General features: G+C 43.6%; 1 protein-coding gene across 1 annotated transcript in view; it reads left to right on the forward strand.

The window, feature by feature from the left end:
* The window catches only part of NRTN (neurturin), a 699,911-nt gene that overhangs the window by 311,053 nt on the left and 370,493 nt on the right, over positions 1 to 18,365 (forward strand). The window contains exons 2-3 of the mRNA XM_044305909.1: positions 12,965 to 13,020; positions 15,084 to 15,306. The gene's annotated coding sequence lies outside the window, so the exon portion shown is untranslated. The remainder of the gene's footprint in view (positions 1 to 12,964; positions 13,021 to 15,083; positions 15,307 to 18,365) is intronic.

Below are 18,365 nucleotides of genomic sequence, written 5' to 3' on the forward strand. Positions count from 1 at the left end.
TCTGGGACAACATGAATACAAACTGGCTTTATTTGCAGATGATCTTATCCTAACGCTAACAAATCCACATAAGTCTTTTGGCTAGTTCCTTTGGCCAATTATCCTTTTATAAGATCAATCAGGACAAATCCCAAGCCCTTCCTATTAATATTGACCCATTAGTATTACATACCCTTAAACAACAATTTAAACTAGATTGGCAAGAATCTGAGATCACATATCTGGGCATACAGGTGTCGCATCCATCCTCAAGACTATTTGATAACAACTTTCCTAAAACTAGCCTCTGAAATGGGTAGAGACATGGCTGAATTTTCAAAAAATACTGTATCCTGGCTGGGCAGAATAGCGGCGTATAAAATGCTGCTTCTGCCCAGACTATTGTATCTCTTCAGGTCGATACCAGTCGAAATTCCTGAGTCATATTTCGCGTCATTGAATGATAGATTAAGAAAATACATATGGGAACATAAGAAATCCAGAGTGGCCTTTAAGACCATTATTAGGCACCAAACAAAAGGAGGTTTGGGGGTCCCACACATCAAATTTTATTACCACTCTGCAGTTCTAGATCAACTTTCTCATTGGTGGTCCAATAATCCAGACAAGATCTGGGTCCAGATAGAGAGTCACATTTGTGGTCTCGGAACATTGAAATCGAGACTATTAGCACCTGTTCTAGGTATACCCCTCCCCCCCCCCCCCCCCTTTATTAATATAATCAAGTTTTCGGACAATGTCTGGAAATCCTTCCTAAATATGAGGAAAGGAAAGGTTCACATATCAATATCTGATTGTACGCTTGACTTCCTGCATGACCAAGTAGACATGATCCCTATCCAAGAATGGAGCGACTTGGGAATCAAATCCCTACATGATTTTGTTGTGGAGGATAGAATACTATCCTTTTCGGAGCTCAAAAATAAATTCGACCTTAATAGGGATGATCTATATAGATATCTTAGTGTCAGAGATTTCATAAATAAACGAGAAATTAGATATAAACCAAAGCTTCCCCACATGATTTCAGTAGACAGTCTGTTTAAAAAGAAAAGGAGCATTTCTATTTTCTATTCACAATTGACAGAACCCCTCAACTCTTCTACAAACCAATCTATAGTTAAATGGAAGATTTGAACATCAGATTAGACTTAGCTGACTGGTATGCCTCTTTTGCTAACTTCCACAAATACTTTCATAGCACAAAACACAAGGAATTGCTCTTTAAGACTTATCTGAGGTGGTATTACACCCCCAGTAAGCTCTACTTCATTTTTTCTGACACCACTGATAGGTGCTGGAGGCAATGTGGTGAGAAGGGGACACTTCTCCATATATTATGGGAATGTGACGCCATCAGACCCCTCTGGAGAGCAGCAAAACTCCTAATATGGAATACTCTAAACATCAATATAAGTCTTACTCCACAGCTAGCTCTTCTACTATTAGGCCTAGATGAAGTACCATACCAATTCAGATCTATAGTGGCACACATAGTCATAGCCACAAAATTGATTATCACAAGACACTGGAAAACGACAGATACTCCCCATATAAAAGAGGTTTGGCAGGAAGTCAATACTACTTGTTCCTTCGAACAATCTATTGCAAGGGTCCAGGACAAAATTCCCACATATCATTCTAGATGCGATATTTGGCCCAATAGTTCTTACTACTCTCCTCAGACTTAAGGGTTATATCTGCATTGATCTTTGTTATTGGGTTAACACCCCTTTTGTGATGTGTTTTCCTCTCCTATGATACGAAGCAACCCATCTGAAATTAAGTTGCAATCTTTCCTGATTTAGCTTCAGTTTCCTTACATAATCATGTCTATATTTGTTTTCTGTATTCTCATCTATAGGTGTCATAGGAGAGACGGTTGTGTTATATTGATTCCTTTTTTTGTGTTGTTTTTCCTTACTGAAAATGTAAAAAATAAAATATTGCATAGAAATCCCACTTATCTGCTGCCCATCCCCCAGGCTTATTTTTGATACCCTTAAGTCTTATAATATAATTTTTAAATTTTTGTTCTCTTTTTGGTCACATTTGGGTTATATATATATTTTTAATAGTAACATTAAAGGCTATGTTTTACTTGCTTTCTGGCCATGTTTTTTCTCTGATATTTGAGACAAAGAGCTTTCGATTTTTAAAGTCCTGGCCTCTGTTAAGGTATAAGGCGGTTTTTATATAAAAAATTATAATGTAATCAGAATCTGAAGATGAAGAAATGACTGGCAAGACAATTACTGGATTAAATGAAAAAGTAATTAAATGAGGTGGCTCTACCTACAGGTAGGATGGGAAGGTGCTCAATATCTTAAAGGTGTTAACGCCAAACACCAGAAAATGATTAGATAATAGTAACTTGTGATATGGCACTCATATCTGAAGAGTCGGCTTCAACAATTATTAATTTATTATTAATTCATGTATCATAACAGTAAGTGATAAAAACCATGAATTTCATCCATAAAAAACATACAATAAAATAATATATTATAACACCACTAATTAGGAATATATAGTTTAAAATAGGACTAGATAGTATCCACCATGATTGACTAAGGTATACCAGGTTTTGTGTTGAAAATATTGCATCTCCATCGATCAATCAACTTCACATAGGATTAAGTTCAGGTAGTCAATTTGAATGGTAAGTATAGGCTATAGCCGCACCATATGTTTTAAAAGGTCATGTTGTCATTATCATCTCTGTGTAAGGTATAGTTCACATATGCTTAACAGTGGGGGAATTAAGCTCCAGGTGGCGTCCCACCTGTTTGAAGCTATATTATTCCCTTATTGTTCCAGTCACGTGAGAGTAGATTCGCCAGACTCTAAGTATTTTCTTGGAGCAGTTGAGGAAGAAGTCAGTCACCTATAGGACTTCGAAACTCGTATGGGAGGAATCTGGACTTCAACACCATTGTCTCTGCGTACGCTGAAGATCGCTTACTTATTTGCCGCCTGCCGATTAGGAAATTGATCCGTCCCCTCGTGAACAACTGCTCCAAAGAATACTTGGAGTCTGGCGAATCTACTCTCACGTGATTGGAACAAGCCAGGATTGGAGCACGAGGGACACTGAAGCGGCAGAGTTCAGAGGAGCAAGCCGCACACCGACTTGGAGATAAGGGAATAATATAGCTCCAAACAGGTGGGACGCCACCTAGAGCTTAATTCCCTCACTGTTAAGCATATGTGAACTATACCTTACACAGAGATAATGACAACATGACCTTTTAAAACATATGGTGCGGCTATATCCTATACTTACCATTCAAATTGACTACCTGAACTTAATCCTATGTGAAGTTGATTGATCGATGGAAATGCAATAGTATGCAATATTTGCAACACAAAACCCGGTATACCTTAGTCAATCATGGTGGATACTATCTAGTTCTATTTTAAACTATATACAGTTGCAAGAAAAAGTATGTGAACCCTTTGGAATGATATGGATTTCTGCACAAATTGGTCATAAAATGTGATCTGATCTTCATCTAAGTCACAATAGACACAGTCTATCACAGTGCTTAAACTAACAACACACAAAGAATTAAATGTTACCATGTTTTTATTGAACACACCATGTAAACATTCACAGTGCAGGTGGAAAAAGTATGTGAATCCTTGGATTTAATAACTGGTTGAACGTCCTTTGGCAGCAATAACTTCAACCAAACGTTTCCTGTAGTTGCAGATCAGATGTGCACAACTGTCAGGAGTAATTCTTGACCATTCCTCGTTAAAGAACTGTTTCAGTTCAGCAATATTCTTGGGATGTCTGGTGTGAATCGCTTTCTTGAGGTCATGCCACAGCATCTCAATTGGGTTAAGGTCAGGACTCTGACTGGGCCACTCCAGAAGGCGCATTTTCTTCTGTTTAAGCCATTCTGTTGATTTACTTCTATGCTTTGGGTCGTTGTCCTGTTGCAACACCCATCTTCTGTTGGGCTTCAGCTGGTGGACAGATGGCCTTAAGTTCTCCTGCAAAATGTCTTGATAAACTTGGGAATGCATTTTTCCTTTGATAATAGCAATCCATCCAGGCCCTGACGCAGCAAAGCAGCCCCAAACCATGATGCCCCCGCCACCATACTTCACAGTTGGGATTAGGTTTTGATGTTGGTGTGCTGTAGCCCTTTTCTCCACACAGTGTTGTGTTTCTTCCAAACAACTCAACTTTGGTTTCATCTGTCCACAGAATATTTTGCCAGTACTGCTGTGGAACATCCAGGTGGTCTTGTGCAAACTGTAAATGTGCAGCTGTCACCACCAGACATCTGAGAAGCTCTGACAGACGTTCTTCAGAACCTCCTCCTTGAGGTTCCTTTTGTTTTGCTTTCGTTTTCTCATCTCGTTAGCCTCTCAGCTGTAATGTAGTTGCACTGATTGCATCCCTTTAAATCCCTTCCCATACTGCATTACTTTGCGGTTTATACAACTTTCTGGAGTGTGTGCGCATGTTGTTCATTCATTTGTGTTTTCCTGTTTGCTGGATCCCAGGTGACCCTGACTCCCTCCGTATCAAGTGTAGGTAGCCGGTGGTAGTGTCCCCTCACTTTTATAGGGTGTTCAGGTGTTATACAGTCGAGGTACGAGGATATGCGATCATCTATCATTGAGATTTTTGCATAGGCTGAGCAGTTAGGGAGAGAGCCAGGTCTGTTGCAGGGTTCTCCCTTTTGTTCCTTAGTTTTGGATCCAGTCAGTTGGATCTTCATTTTGTGTCTTCTAGGTTTTGTGTCTTCTAGTTTATAAACCGCCAAAACCGTCTCAAGCATGGATCCGGTTTCACTTTTGACTGAACACATGCAGGGTCTTTCATTGGAGGTAGCAGATCTCCGTAAAACCGTTTCTCAATTTCAGGTGACCGGTTCAGCTTGCGTTCATGGAGTTTGTTCTGAGCCTAAGATCTCGTTCCGGATACGTTCTCCAGGGGTAGTGAGAATTTTGTTTGTTTTAGAGAGGCTTGCAAACTCAATTTTGTGGGTGTGGGGGCGGTCTTGTCTCAGGGTTCCTCTCCTGCCAAATGGCGACCGTGTGCCTTTTTCTCGAAAAAACTCTCCTCCGCAGAGAGAAATTACGATGTGGGAGATAGGGAATTGTTGGCCATCAAGTTGGCTTTTGAGGAATGGCGCCATTGGCTAGAGGGAGCCAGACACCCTATTACCGTATTTACTGATCATAAAAATCTGGCCTACTTGGAGTCAGCCAAGCGTCTGAACCCGAGACAGGCCAGATGGTCTTTGTTGTTTTCTAGGTTTAATTTTGTTGTCACGTTCCGCCCTGGAGTTAAGAATGTGAAGGCAGATGCCCTGTCACGTTGTTTTCCGGGAGGTGGGAATTTTGAAGACCCGGGTCCCATTTTGGCTGAAGGTGTGGTGGTCTCTGCTCTTTTTTCTGAATTGGAGGCAGAGGTGCAGGCAGCCCAGTCAGAGGCTCCTGATCTTTGTCCTCCTGGGAGGTTGTTTGTGCCTATCGCTTTAAGACACAAGATTTTTAAGGAACACCACGATACGGTCCTTGCTGGGCACCCGGGGGCAAGAGCCACACTGGATCTCATCGCTCGGAGATTCTGGTGGCCTGCGCTTTGTAAGTCGGTTGAGGGTTTTGTGGCAGCCTGCGAGACTTGCGCTCATGCCAAAGTCCCTCATTCACGGCCATCAGGTCCTCTCCTTCCCTTACCCATTCCTTCCCGTCCTTGGACACATCTGTCCATGGACTTCATAAACGGACCTGCCTCGTTCCTCAGGGAAGACTGATTCTGGTGGTGGTGGACCGTTTAAGCAAAATGGTGCATTTCATTCCTTTTCCTGGCTTGCTCAATGCTAAGATGCTGGCGCAGGCATTTATTGATCACATTGTCAAATTACATGGTATTCCTTCAGACATAGTCTCTGATAGGGGCACACAGTTTGTTTCCAGATTCTGGAAGGCTTTCTGTTCTCGCTTGGGGGTTCGGTTGTCATTCTCTTCTGCTTTCCACCTGCAGTCGAATGGCCAGACAGAGCGTGTCAATCAGAATCTGGAGACATATCTGCGCTGTTTTGTGGCAGAGAATCAGGAGGATTGGTGTTCTTTTTTGTCCCTTGCTGAGTTTGCTTTAAATAACCATCGTCAGGAGTCCTCTGATAAGTCACCATTTTTTGGTGCATATGGGTTTTATCCACAGTTTGGGACATTCTCTGGAGAGGGGTCCTCTGGTTTACCTGATGAGGACAGATTCTCCTCGTCTTTGTCATCTATTTGGCAAAAGATTCAGGATAATCTAAAGAGCATGAGTGAGAGAAATAAGCGTGTGGCGGATAAGAGACGTGTCTTGATCTTCCTCAGACTTGGAAGATCCATAAGTCCTTATTAAAACCTTATGTCCAACCCATTGTACCCTCGTCTTTGCCTCCTCCTCCGATTGTGGTTGATGGTAATCTTAAATTTCAGGTCTCTAGGATTGTGGATTCTCGTGTTGTCCGCGGTTCTCTCCAGTACCTCGTTCATTGGGAGGGTTATGGTCCTGAGGAGAGGATGTGGGTCCCAGTGACAGACATTAAGGCCACTCGTCTCATCAGGGCTTTCCATAGGTCCCATCCTGAGAAGGTGGGCTCTGAATGTCCAGAGTCCACTCGTAGAAGGAGGGGTTCTGTCACCACCAGACATCTGAGAAGCTCTGACAGATGTCCTTCAGAACCTCCTCCTTTAGGTTCCTTTTGTTTTGCCTTCGTTTTCTCATCTCGTTGACCTCTCTCAGCTGTCATGTAGTTGCAGCGATTGCTTCCCTTTAAATACCTTCCCATACTGCATCACTTTGCGGTTTATACAACTTCCTGGAGTGTGTGCATGTTGGATGCTACTACTGAGTCTTCTACAGATAAGTTTTGTTCATTCTTTTGTGTTTTCCTGTTTGCGGGATCTCAGGTGACGCTGACTCCCTCCGTATCAAGTGTAGGGAGCCGGTGGTCGTGTCCCCTCACTATTATAGGGTGTTCAGGTGTTATACAGTCGAGGAACGAGGATATGCCATCATCTATTATTGAGATTTTTGCATAGGCTGAGCAGTTAGGGAGCAAGCCAGATCTGTTGCAGGGCTCTCCCTTTTGTTCCTTAGTTTTGGATCCAGTCAGTCGGATCTTCATTTTGTGTCTTCTAGTTTTCTGTAAACCTTCCGTGACAGCAGCAATGTTTTTTTGGACACCAGGGGCTTCCTCTGTGGTATTCTCCCATGAAATCCATTCTTGTTTAGTGCTTTACGTATCGTAGATTAGCTAGCCGGGATGTAACATTAACATATGCCAGAGACTTTTGGAAGTCTTTAGCTGACACTCTAGGATTCTTCTTCACCTCATTGAGCAGTCTGTGCTGTTCTCTTGCAGCCATCTTTACAGGACGGCCACTCCTAGGGAGAGTAGAAGCAGTGCTGAACTTTCTCCATTTGTAGACAATTTGTGGACTAATGAACAGCAAGGCTTTTGGAGATACTTTTATAACCCTTTCGAGCTTTATGCAAGTCAACAATTCTTAATCGTAGGTCTTCTGAGAGTTCTTTTGTGCGAGGCATCATTCAAATCAGGCAATATTTCTTGTGAAAAGCAAACCCAGAACCGGTGTGTGTTTTTTATAGGGCAGGGCAGCTATAACCAACACCTCCAATATCATCTCATTGGATTGGACTCCAGTTGGCTGACACCTCACTCTAATTAGCTCTTGGAGATGTCATTAGTCTAGGGGTTCACATATGACCAATTTGTGCAGAAATCCATATCGTTCCAAAGGGTTCACATACTTTTTCTTGCAACTGTATTCCTAATTACGTCATTTTACTGGTGTTATAATATATTATTGTATGTTTTTTTTATGGATGAAATTCATGGTTTTTATTACTTTCTGTTCCATATCACAAGTTGCAATTACTGGATTAATACTATATGAAGAAAAATAACCTGGCATGGTCATGAGTGTGCTGCTGAAGCAAAGACATAGGAGACTGCAATTGACAAGAGAATAAATAAGCCTCTACAATTGGCTGCTCACTTGACACTGTTGTACTAAATGCACAACATCTCTGATTATACAGAAACTGAAAGGCCTTGGCTCTGGTATTCAAGTGGCCCGGACATTATACAGGAAACAACTGCTATAACAGAGGAAGAATTGGGAAGTTCTGTCAGTGCCCCAAGGACAAGAGGATCCACAAAGGGTATTAGAAGATGATTTTATTGGTGTGGAAGACTACGCATTTCAGGATCGCACTGATCCCTTCATCAGGTAAAATATACCATGAATTAATCCTGAAACGTGTAGTCTTCCATACCAATAAAATCCTCTTCAAATATGTGGATCCTCTTACCCTTGGAGTGCTGCCAGAAGTTCCCAATTCTTCATCTGTTGTAGCAGTTGTTTCACGGTCCTGAGTAGTGTTGGGACGTGAATATTCGAATCGCAAATTTTAATCGCGAATACCACCACAATTCACGAAGAATTCGAATATAGTGCTATATATTCGTATTCGACTATTCTATTTTTTTTTTTCAACAGTAACCTCCCTTCTTGCTTGTGGGCCAATAAGAAGGCTGCAATGTCTTTGTCTGAGTTTAGCAACATCCCTAGCAACCAATAAGAAAGTTGCCTACCCCTTACTATATAAGAACCTCCCCAGCAGCCATTTTCCACAGTTTTTGCAGTTCTGATAGAGACAGCAGTGTCATTGTTGTGCTGTGTGCTTTACTGTTTCATTACATAACATAGTTAGCTGTTATGTATAGATAGTTAGTGGGAGATAGTCAGTGTAGGTTAGATCATGATATAGTGTAGCTGATAGGTTCCAGTGCAGTGTGTTAGGTAGCGTGACAATACTTAGTGCACCAATCCGTAATATGTAGTCAGACCTGCTAAAATGTGAAGTTTCATGTATTTCACAAAAATATGCGCATCATTAATTGCCTATTGAATATAATTAGGACCTGACCTGGGTAAGGTAATTTTACTAGTTTATTTACAAATGCCTATCCAGGCAATAGAACCTATCTTGACCCAGTACACTACGTGCAGAATTATTAGGCAAATGAGTATTTTGACCACATCATCCTCTTTATGCATGTGGTCTTACTCCAAGCTGTATAGGCTCGAAAGCCTACTACCAATTAAGCATATTAGGTGATGTGCATCTCTGTAATGAGAAGGGGTGTGGTCTAATGACATCAACACCCTATATCAGGTGTGCATAATTATTAGGCAACTTCCTTTCCTTTGGCAAAATGGGTCAAAAGAAGGACTTGACAGGCTCAGAAAAGTCAAAAATAGTGAGATATCTTGCAGAGGGATGCAGCACTCTTAAAATTGCAAAGCTTCTGAAGCGTGATCATCGAACAATCAAGCGTTTCATTCAAAATAGTCAACAGGGTCGCAAGAAGCCTGTGGAAAAACCAAGGCGCAAAATAACTGCCCATGAACTGAGAAAAGTCAAGCGTGCAGCTGCCAAGATGCCACTTGCCACCAGTTTGGCCATATTTCAGAGCTGCAACATCACTGGAGTGCCCAAAAGCACAAGGTGTGCAATACTCAGAGACATGGCCAAGGTAAGAAAGGCTGAAAGACGACCACCACTGAACAAGACACACAAGCTGAAACGTCAAGACTGGGCCAAGAAATATCTCAAGACTGATTTTTCTAAGGTTTTATGGACTGATGAAATGAGAGTGAGTCTTGATGGGCCAGATGGCTGGATTGGTAAAGAGCAGAGAGCTCCAGTCCGACTCAGACGCCAGCAAGGTGGAGGTGGAGTACTGGTTTGGGCTGGTATCATCAAAGATGAGCTTGTGGGGCCTTTTTGGGTTGAGGATGGAGTCAAGCTCAACTCCCAGTCCTACTGCCAGTTTCTGGAAGACACCTTCTTCAAGCAGTGGTACAGGAAGAAGTCTGCAAGGTAAGAAAAACATGATTTTCATGCAGGACAATGCTCCATCACACGCGTCCAAGTACTCCACAGCGTGGCTGGCAAGAAAGGGTATAAAAGAAGAAAATCTAATGACATGGCCTCCTTGTTCACCTGATCTGAACCCCATTGAGAACCTGTGGTCCATCATCAAATGTGAGATTTACAAGGAGGGAAAACAGTTCACCTCTCTGAACAGTGTCTGGGAGGCTGTGGTTGCTGCTGCACGCAATGTTGATGGTGAATAGATCAAAACACTGACAGAATCCATGGATGGAAGGCTTTTGAGTGTCCTTGCAAAGAAAGGTGGCTATATTGGTCACTGATTTGTTTTTGAATGTCAGAAATGTATATTTGTGAATGTTGAGATGTTATATTGGTTTCACTGATAAAAATAAATAATTGAAATGGGTATATATTTGTTTTTTGTTAAGTTGCCTAATAATTATGTACAGTAATAGTCACCTGCACACACAGATATCCCCCTAAAATAGCTAAAACTAAAAACAAACTAAAAACTACTTCCAAAAATATTCAGCTTTGATATTAATGAGTTTTTTGGGTTCATTGAGAACATGGTTGTTGTTCAATAATAAAATTAATCCTCAAAAATACAACTTGCCTAATAATTCTGCACTCCCTGTATAACAGCCCCTCTGTATTATTAATATATATATATATATATATATATATATATATATTCGAGAAAACAGGATTGCACTCCAAGTTGTGATGAAAAATCAAGGCAGTTTTATTCACCCATGTTATGGCATATCTAGCAAGATATGCCATAACATGGGTGAATAAAACTGCTTTGATTTTTCATCACAACTTGGAGTGCAATCCTGTTTTTTCGATTATATTATTGGGGATCGCCGTTGCCCCCTTTTGGATATTGCACCCACTCTTCAGGCTGGTGCTCCCGTTGGACTTTATATATATATATATATATATATATATATATATATATATATTGGTCCCCCTGTATTGTTAATATAATAACCCACACTTTGTTATTAGTATAATGTCCCCCTCTTTATTATTAGTATAAGTTCTAGTTTATTTACAAATGCCTATCCAGGCAATAGAATCTGTCTTGACCCAGGTGTAAATTAATACTTCACTTTTATTTGAATACAAGTAAAACCTAAATGCTAAGTGTGTGCGAGGTGCACTCTTTAATTGAACTTAAACAGAACCCAAAAATTAAGGGGTGTTAAAAACACAGTACACCACTTCACTGATAGGTGTATTGCTTTGACAATTAAGGGGGGGGGGGGGGTGAAGAGATGTGCACTCTCTTTCACCCTTACCACTGTAAGGGCAGAACACTACCGTACCGCCGTCCGCGGTGACTCTGCCAGCTGAGAATGGTTGTGATAACAGCCATATAGAGTAGTGGGAGAAATGAAAATATCAACCCACTATGTGAATGGTGCATAAAGCATCTCAGTTGATCTCAGACTGGGATTAGTGGCAACTAACACCGCAACACGCCAAAACCACAACTAACTTGATTGCTAAACCAAACCAAGCAACGTCGGCCAGCCTGACCGTTAGTTGCTGGTTAACAGTGGAGTTGTGTACAGCTATTAAAAACTAACACTGCCCCCCGACATGTTTTGCCAGTATTCTGGCTTCTTTAGGGGTTAATGGGCAGCCATGAGTGACCCCAGCCACCTGGAGGTTTAAATCGTGTGTAAACTAATTGACAGGTTAGCCCTCCTATCAATTACAAGGGACAAAGCACTGCCAGACAAAGGTGTCCTTAGACACGCCCCTACAATCTGATTGGAGTGCTGGACACCGTCGCCCACTATACCCGTCAGAGACGCGCTGCACCCAAAAAAGCCCAGCGAACACTTAGGATACATCCTCTGATACTGTGAGACTGCGCATGCGCTACGCTGCGTATGGCTGCGTACGGACTTAGACTGTGCCAGACACCGTCGCCCACTATACGCGTCATCAATGACGCGCTGCACCTGAAGTGCCTGCGCGAACACTATGGCTGCGCACAAACTCAGGCCCTGTAAAGGGGGACCTATGCAGTGGGATAATACGCCAATATTTAAAGATGAAAACTGATATTTGTGAAAGTGAACGCATGCCTCACAATACAGCGCTGCGCATAAGCACTACCTGGTATAAGTGCTGTGCCGTGGGCTACTAGGCATATGCCTGCTGATAGACAGAAAACAGGAACACAATTGCTCGTCTGCTCCACTAGTTCCTCTAGTTCCTAAAGTGTGCAGACTTGGGAGCAAAAAAGCCCTACAGTGCAGACATAAAATCTCTTATCCATAGTGCAATTGTACAAGCATTCACATCAATAACTGGGACTTAGCCAAGTAAAGATGACATTAAGACTTAGCCAAGTAGGGGTGACACTACTATATGGTGATACGTCGTCTGCACCATCAGGACAAAGCGATTGAAGGAATGACATTAGTATTAGTGGCAGTGAATATACATTTTGTCCAAAACAAGTGTCAGTATTTTCATTATTATTACTAATAAACTGACACTAGATGTTCCAGCAAGGCCCTTCATTATTAGTCAAACCAGTGGATGGGGTACTCAAAACTTCTTGGCTCAATGTCTGGATACTAATATAGGTGTCAGTAGACACTTGAAAATTTGCAGTATAGAAAAATAGAAAACACACAACAGAAAACAACAAACTACAGACCCTCCTTAGTTGTCAAAGAAAAGCAGTGAAGGCAAAACCTTCATTGAGCCCTTTGGGACTGAGACTATCTAGCCGATAGAGCCGCCTAGTTTCTTCTTGCAATAACATGGCATCCAGATCTCCCTTTCTCACACCCAGAGTTTTCTTACAGATGCCCCAAAATGTTAGTACCTTATGGTCACCTCCATGATAGGCTCTGACATGCCTGGAGACTGAGGTATCTGCCTTAGTGTTGATACTGCTAATATGCTGGCAGATCCTTCTCCTGAACGTCTTTCCAACATAGATTTTAATGTATTGCCTTATCTGATATTCTCTTTTATCCACAGGATTAATGAAGGATCGGCATCTCTTGACAAGAGGACAGAAGACAGTCACCACACGGGTAAGTACCCACTACATTCGATTTAAGCCAGGTAGTTTTAGGCGGTGCGGGGCGAAAGAAACTGGACTAATACGTCCTTCAAGTTTCTACCTCGACGGTAAGTGACACTGGGATTCTGCGTGATAACTGTCCTTAGGTCATTATCCGCCCAAAATACATGCCAGTGTTTCTTCAGAATACGAAACACCGGGTTGTTTTGGGCATGGTAGGTGCCAATACATCTGACATGTGTTTTGGGTCCTTGGATTCAGCTCTTAATTCCATCCTATCGGTATTCTTTGCCCTAGCATAGGCATGATGCAAGACCTTTTTAGGGTATCCCCTAGCACAAAACCGGTCATATAGGGTCTTACACTCTTTTACGAAACCTACTTCCTCGGAGCAGTTCCTGCGGGCCCTGATGTATTGACCCACAGGAATTCCCTTCTTAAGGGGTCTTGGATGGTAACTGCCCCACTGCAGCAGGTTATTCGTTGCTGTGGGCTCGCGTTGGATTTCAGACTGGATGTGGCCATCAGGGTCCAGTGTGAGTTTGAGATCCAGAAAGGTGCTATCGTGTATCTCAGAAGTGAATGCCATATCTATAGTGTTATGATTAAGTGCTGAAACAAATTGGTGAAACTTATCAGTGGGGCCTTCCCACAGTATTAGTACATCAATGTATCTGCCCCAAAAAAGTATATGCTGCGTGAATTCAAAAAAATCTGGTGTAAAAACGATAGTATTAGTTGCCTATTTGCGCAATTGCGAATATATTGGAGCACTCTATCTGCCTATAAAGCTATTGTAATGTTCTGCCATGCCAACCATTTTCTCCAGTCTCAGGAAACTTCTAGCAGCTTGAAAAATTTTGCAACAGTGACCTACACCTGTATTGCGCGCCTAAGGCTACTTTCACACTCGATTGGTGCGTATCCGTCATGGATCTGCACAGATGGATCTGTTCAGATAATACAACCATCTGCATTCATTCAGAACTGATCCGTTTGTGTTATCTTTAATATAGCCAAGACGGATCCGTCTTGAACACCTTTGAAAGTCAATGGAGGACAGATCCGTTTTCTATTGTGCCAGATTTTGCAATAGAAAAAAAGTTCCGTCTGCATTGACTTGTGTGAATTGAATTGTGTGTCAGAACGGATCCGTTTGGCTCAGTTTCATCAGACAAACACCAAAACGCTGCAAGCAGCGTTCTGGTGTCCGCCTCCAAAGCGGAATGGAGACGGAACTGAGGCAAACTGATGAATTCTGAGCAGATCCTTTTCCATTCAGAATGCATTAGGGCAAACCTGATCCATTTTGGACTGCTTGTGAGAGCCCTGAATGGATCTCACAAACGGAAAGCCAAAACACCAGTGTGAAAGTATCCTAATACGCACATATTACATTGCCGATTTTCATGATCAAAAAAATAATCGCAAACTCAAGAATTCGCGAATATTCACGAAATATCACGAATTCGAATATTGCCCCTGCCTTTCCTCACTAGTGCTGAGTATAGCAGCATTATCTGTCTACAAGACTGGAATGTTACTACTCCTAGCTGGTGACACAGCTACTGGAAAGACGGTTTTCCATGAAAATTGGAAGAAGATCCACTGATTGAAGAGGCTGAAATAAGAAAAATAAGGCTTTCAAAACAAATTCTTAATAGACTTGAATAATTTTTTGATGAGTGGATGGCCAGAAAACTTGTCTCTGAATGGTGAATTTATTGTACAGAAAATGGACTTTAAGTGTATCATTGCATAAGGTCTTTCTGAAAAATGTGTTGTAGGTATAGCAAAATGACAGCAGTGGATGGACGAGAAATTGCAGCGGTCAAGCATCATGAAGAAAAATAGGTTATGTTGCCACTAAGCCTTTCTAATTTCAGCTTCCAATCTAGTAAATGAAGTTTGAACAGATCTGGTTTCAAAATTCCCTCTGAAGCGATAGGTCTTGATGCACAGTTAGTTTCCAGTTTCCTCCCAAAAGAATCAAAATAATGGAAAGCATTCCCTCCAGGGTCAATACAGTATTATCTCTTTTAAAGTCAACTTCTCTCTCTTGATTTTCCCTAGGACTCTGGGAATGAGGGGAAGCAGAGGGAAGACATAGCCAGATCTCATTTCCCAGCTGATGGAGAGGCCAAGACATACGGAAGATCCTGGTGACTGAGAGAGCAGAATTTTCTCAGCTGTCTGCAGGTCTATTGTAGTCATGAAGTTGCCTTGATTTATAACAGTGAGGACTGACCGAATATACTCCATCTTCAAGTGTTTTTTTCAGAATGAATCTGTTCACGTAAGTCAGGTCGATGACCAGTCTGAATTTACCTCCTTATTTTGGTAACAAAAATACCCTGAAACATACCCCAAAGAATACTTGGTGAACAGGAATTGGCTCTAATTTCCGATTTTAAATTAATTATTATAGAAGAAAAAGAACTTCCATATCTCGGCTTGAATTTAGAAAGAACAAGTCTAGGGTATAGATAAGTGAAACTTTCTAACTAGTAATCCTTTAGAATTGAAAGATTAAATCATTAGGGACAGTATTCAGTCAGTTAGTGTACTATGTGTCTGTAGCCAGGGCTGAAAATGTTCATAATGTCATGTGTTTTATTGCACAAGACATTAGCTTTTAACCCCTTAAGGACCGAGGACGTACCGGTACGCCCTATTTCCCGAGTCCTTAAGGACCGAGGACGTACCGGTACGTCCTGACTTAAAACCGTAACTCCGGCGCCGCGGGGGTTAATCGGAACGGGATTTCGGCTGAAATCATTCAGCCGGCATCCCGTAACAACGCAGGGGGGGGTCATTTGACCCCCCCGTATCGGCGATCGCAGAAAACCGCATGTCAATTCAGACCTGCGGTTTTCTGCGTTTCCGGTCCATTCGGGTGTCCTGTGACCCGATGAACCGGAAAAAGACTGCGATCGGTGGCGTAATTATACACCACCAATCGCAGTCCGAGGATTTGAGGAGGCGGTGCTGGCCCTGGTGCTGAACACTGCTGTCCAGGGTGCTGATTGGTGCAGGGGAGAGAGGCGCGAGATTCAAACTTCCTGCGCTCCTCTCTCCCCTCCTCTTCCTGTTCTGCACGAGCACCCGGCAGCATCGTCCAGCACCAGCTCCTGTGTCCCCCTAATCGGCATCCATCACCCTCCTGCACCCATCGCCACCCAGGTAGGTTAGGGTCAGTGAGGGAGAGGCACCGTTAGGCAGGGAAAGAAGGGAAAAGTAAGTTAGGAAAAAAAAAAAAAAAAAAAAAAAACTTTTATCCAAACTTCCATCTATCCATCTAACCCTAACCCAGACCCCCCCCTGCCACTTGCCCCCCCCCACCAGCCCCCCCACCCCACACCAGCCCCCCACCCCACACCAGCCCCCCCCAGCCCCCCTCCTCACCACCACTTTTTTTTTTCTGCGTGCGCTGACTGGCCGGCACTTTTTAGCGTCCTTCCACTGTTAGCGCATCGCCCGCCCCACACCCCACCGACCGCTGATCAGCGTTGTACCGCTGATCAGCAAGTTTTAACTTTTTTTTTTCCTAACACTTGCCCTTTTTTTTTTGCCTTTTTTAGTACGCGAACACCCGTTGCCCACACACACACGCACATATAATAAAGTTTTACACACACGCACACCTACACGCACACACACCCATGGCCCGCCGGGTGTTCTCGGCCGAGGAGGCATATGCCCAGATTGCCTCCGACTCTGAGAGCCCCAGTGAGGATGAGGATGACCCCACGTTCCTCTTATCATCCGCATCCTCCTCATCATCATCGGATGACGATGAGCCACCAAGGCGGCGGAGACGCCGCCAGGCGGAGCCAGGGGCCCCACATGCTAGGGATCCTGTGGCCCACCCTAGTACGAGCCGCCCTGGGGTTCGTACTGGTTTCCCGGCCCACCAAATAAGTCCACCGGAGACCCCTGCCGATGAACTTAGCTGGTGTCCCCCAGTGGACTTTGAGCCTGAGATTCCGGATTTCGCTGGCAATCCTGGAATCCAGATTCCCACAGTGGGGTTTACTGAAATAGACTATTTTAGTTTTTTTTTCAGTAACCCACTGGTGAATTTGATGGTGGAGCAGACGAATCTGTACGCCCAACAGTTCGTCGCTCAAAACCCAGGCTCAGTTTTGGCTAGACCCGGTGGCTGGACGCCGGTCAGTGCAGCCGAAATGAGGACATTTTGGGGCCTCGTGCTGCATATGGGTCTAGTCCAAAAACCCAGTGTCAGACAATACTGGAGTGGGGACGTCTTGTACCAGACCCCACTGTACAGTATGGTCATGATACGTCACCGGTTTGAGGCCATCCGGAAATGTCTGCATTATTCCGATAATGCAGCATGTCCACCCCGAGGTGATCCTGCCTATGACCGGCTGTATAAGATACGGCCGGTCATCGATCACTTTGGGGCCACATTTCAGCAGGCCTACGTACCTGGAAGGGAGGTCGCGGTTAATGAGTCGCTCATTGCGTTCAAGGGGAGACTCAGTTTCCGCCAATATATTCCCACAAAGCGGGCGAGGTATGGCGTGAAGCTATACAAAATTTGTGAGAGTACCTCAGGGTACACTTACAAATTTCGTGTGTACGAGGGGCGAGATTCCCGTATTCAACCCCCATAATGTCCCCCCACTCTGGGTGTTAGCGGGAAACTCGTGTGGGACCTTATGTACCCACTGCTGGATAGTGGTTACCACTTGTACGTGGATAACTTTTATACCAGCATTCCCTTGTTCAGGTCCCTTGCCGCCAGATCCACGTTCGCTTGTGGGACCGTGCGGAAAAATCAGCGCGGCCTCCCTGCCTACCCCCTCCAGGTACCTATCCCCAGGGGTGAGACCCGTGCACTTACCAGTGGAAACCTGTTGCTGGTCAGGTATAAGGACAAGAGGGATGTCCTTATGCTGTCCACAATCCACGGTAACGGCACCACCCCAGTCCCTGTGCGAGGTACCGCGGCAACGGTCCTCAAGCCCGATTGTATCGTCGACTACAATCGGTATATGGGAGGAGTTGATCTCTCTGATCAAGTCCTCACGCCATATAACGCCATGCGCAAAACCCGGGCATGGTACAAAAAAGTTGCGGTCTACTTGGTGCAGGTTGCCATGTACAACTCTTTTGTACTATCCCGAAGCGCTGGCAGCACAGGGACATTCCTCCAATTCTATGAGGCAGTCCTCAAGGACCTGATCTTTTCGGACCGGGAAAGAGCAGGCCGGAGTACCTCGGGAACTGGAGGCGCCCGGATCGTCCCTGGCCAACACTTTCCAGGTGTGGTCCCCCATACTGGAAAGAAGGGACGAACCCAAAAAAAGTGCAGAGTGTGTCACAAGA

Source organism: Bufo gargarizans, chromosome 1, assembly GCF_014858855.1.
Source record: "Bufo gargarizans isolate SCDJY-AF-19 chromosome 1, ASM1485885v1, whole genome shotgun sequence".
Lineage (NCBI taxonomy): Eukaryota > Metazoa > Chordata > Amphibia > Anura > Bufonidae > Bufo > Bufo gargarizans.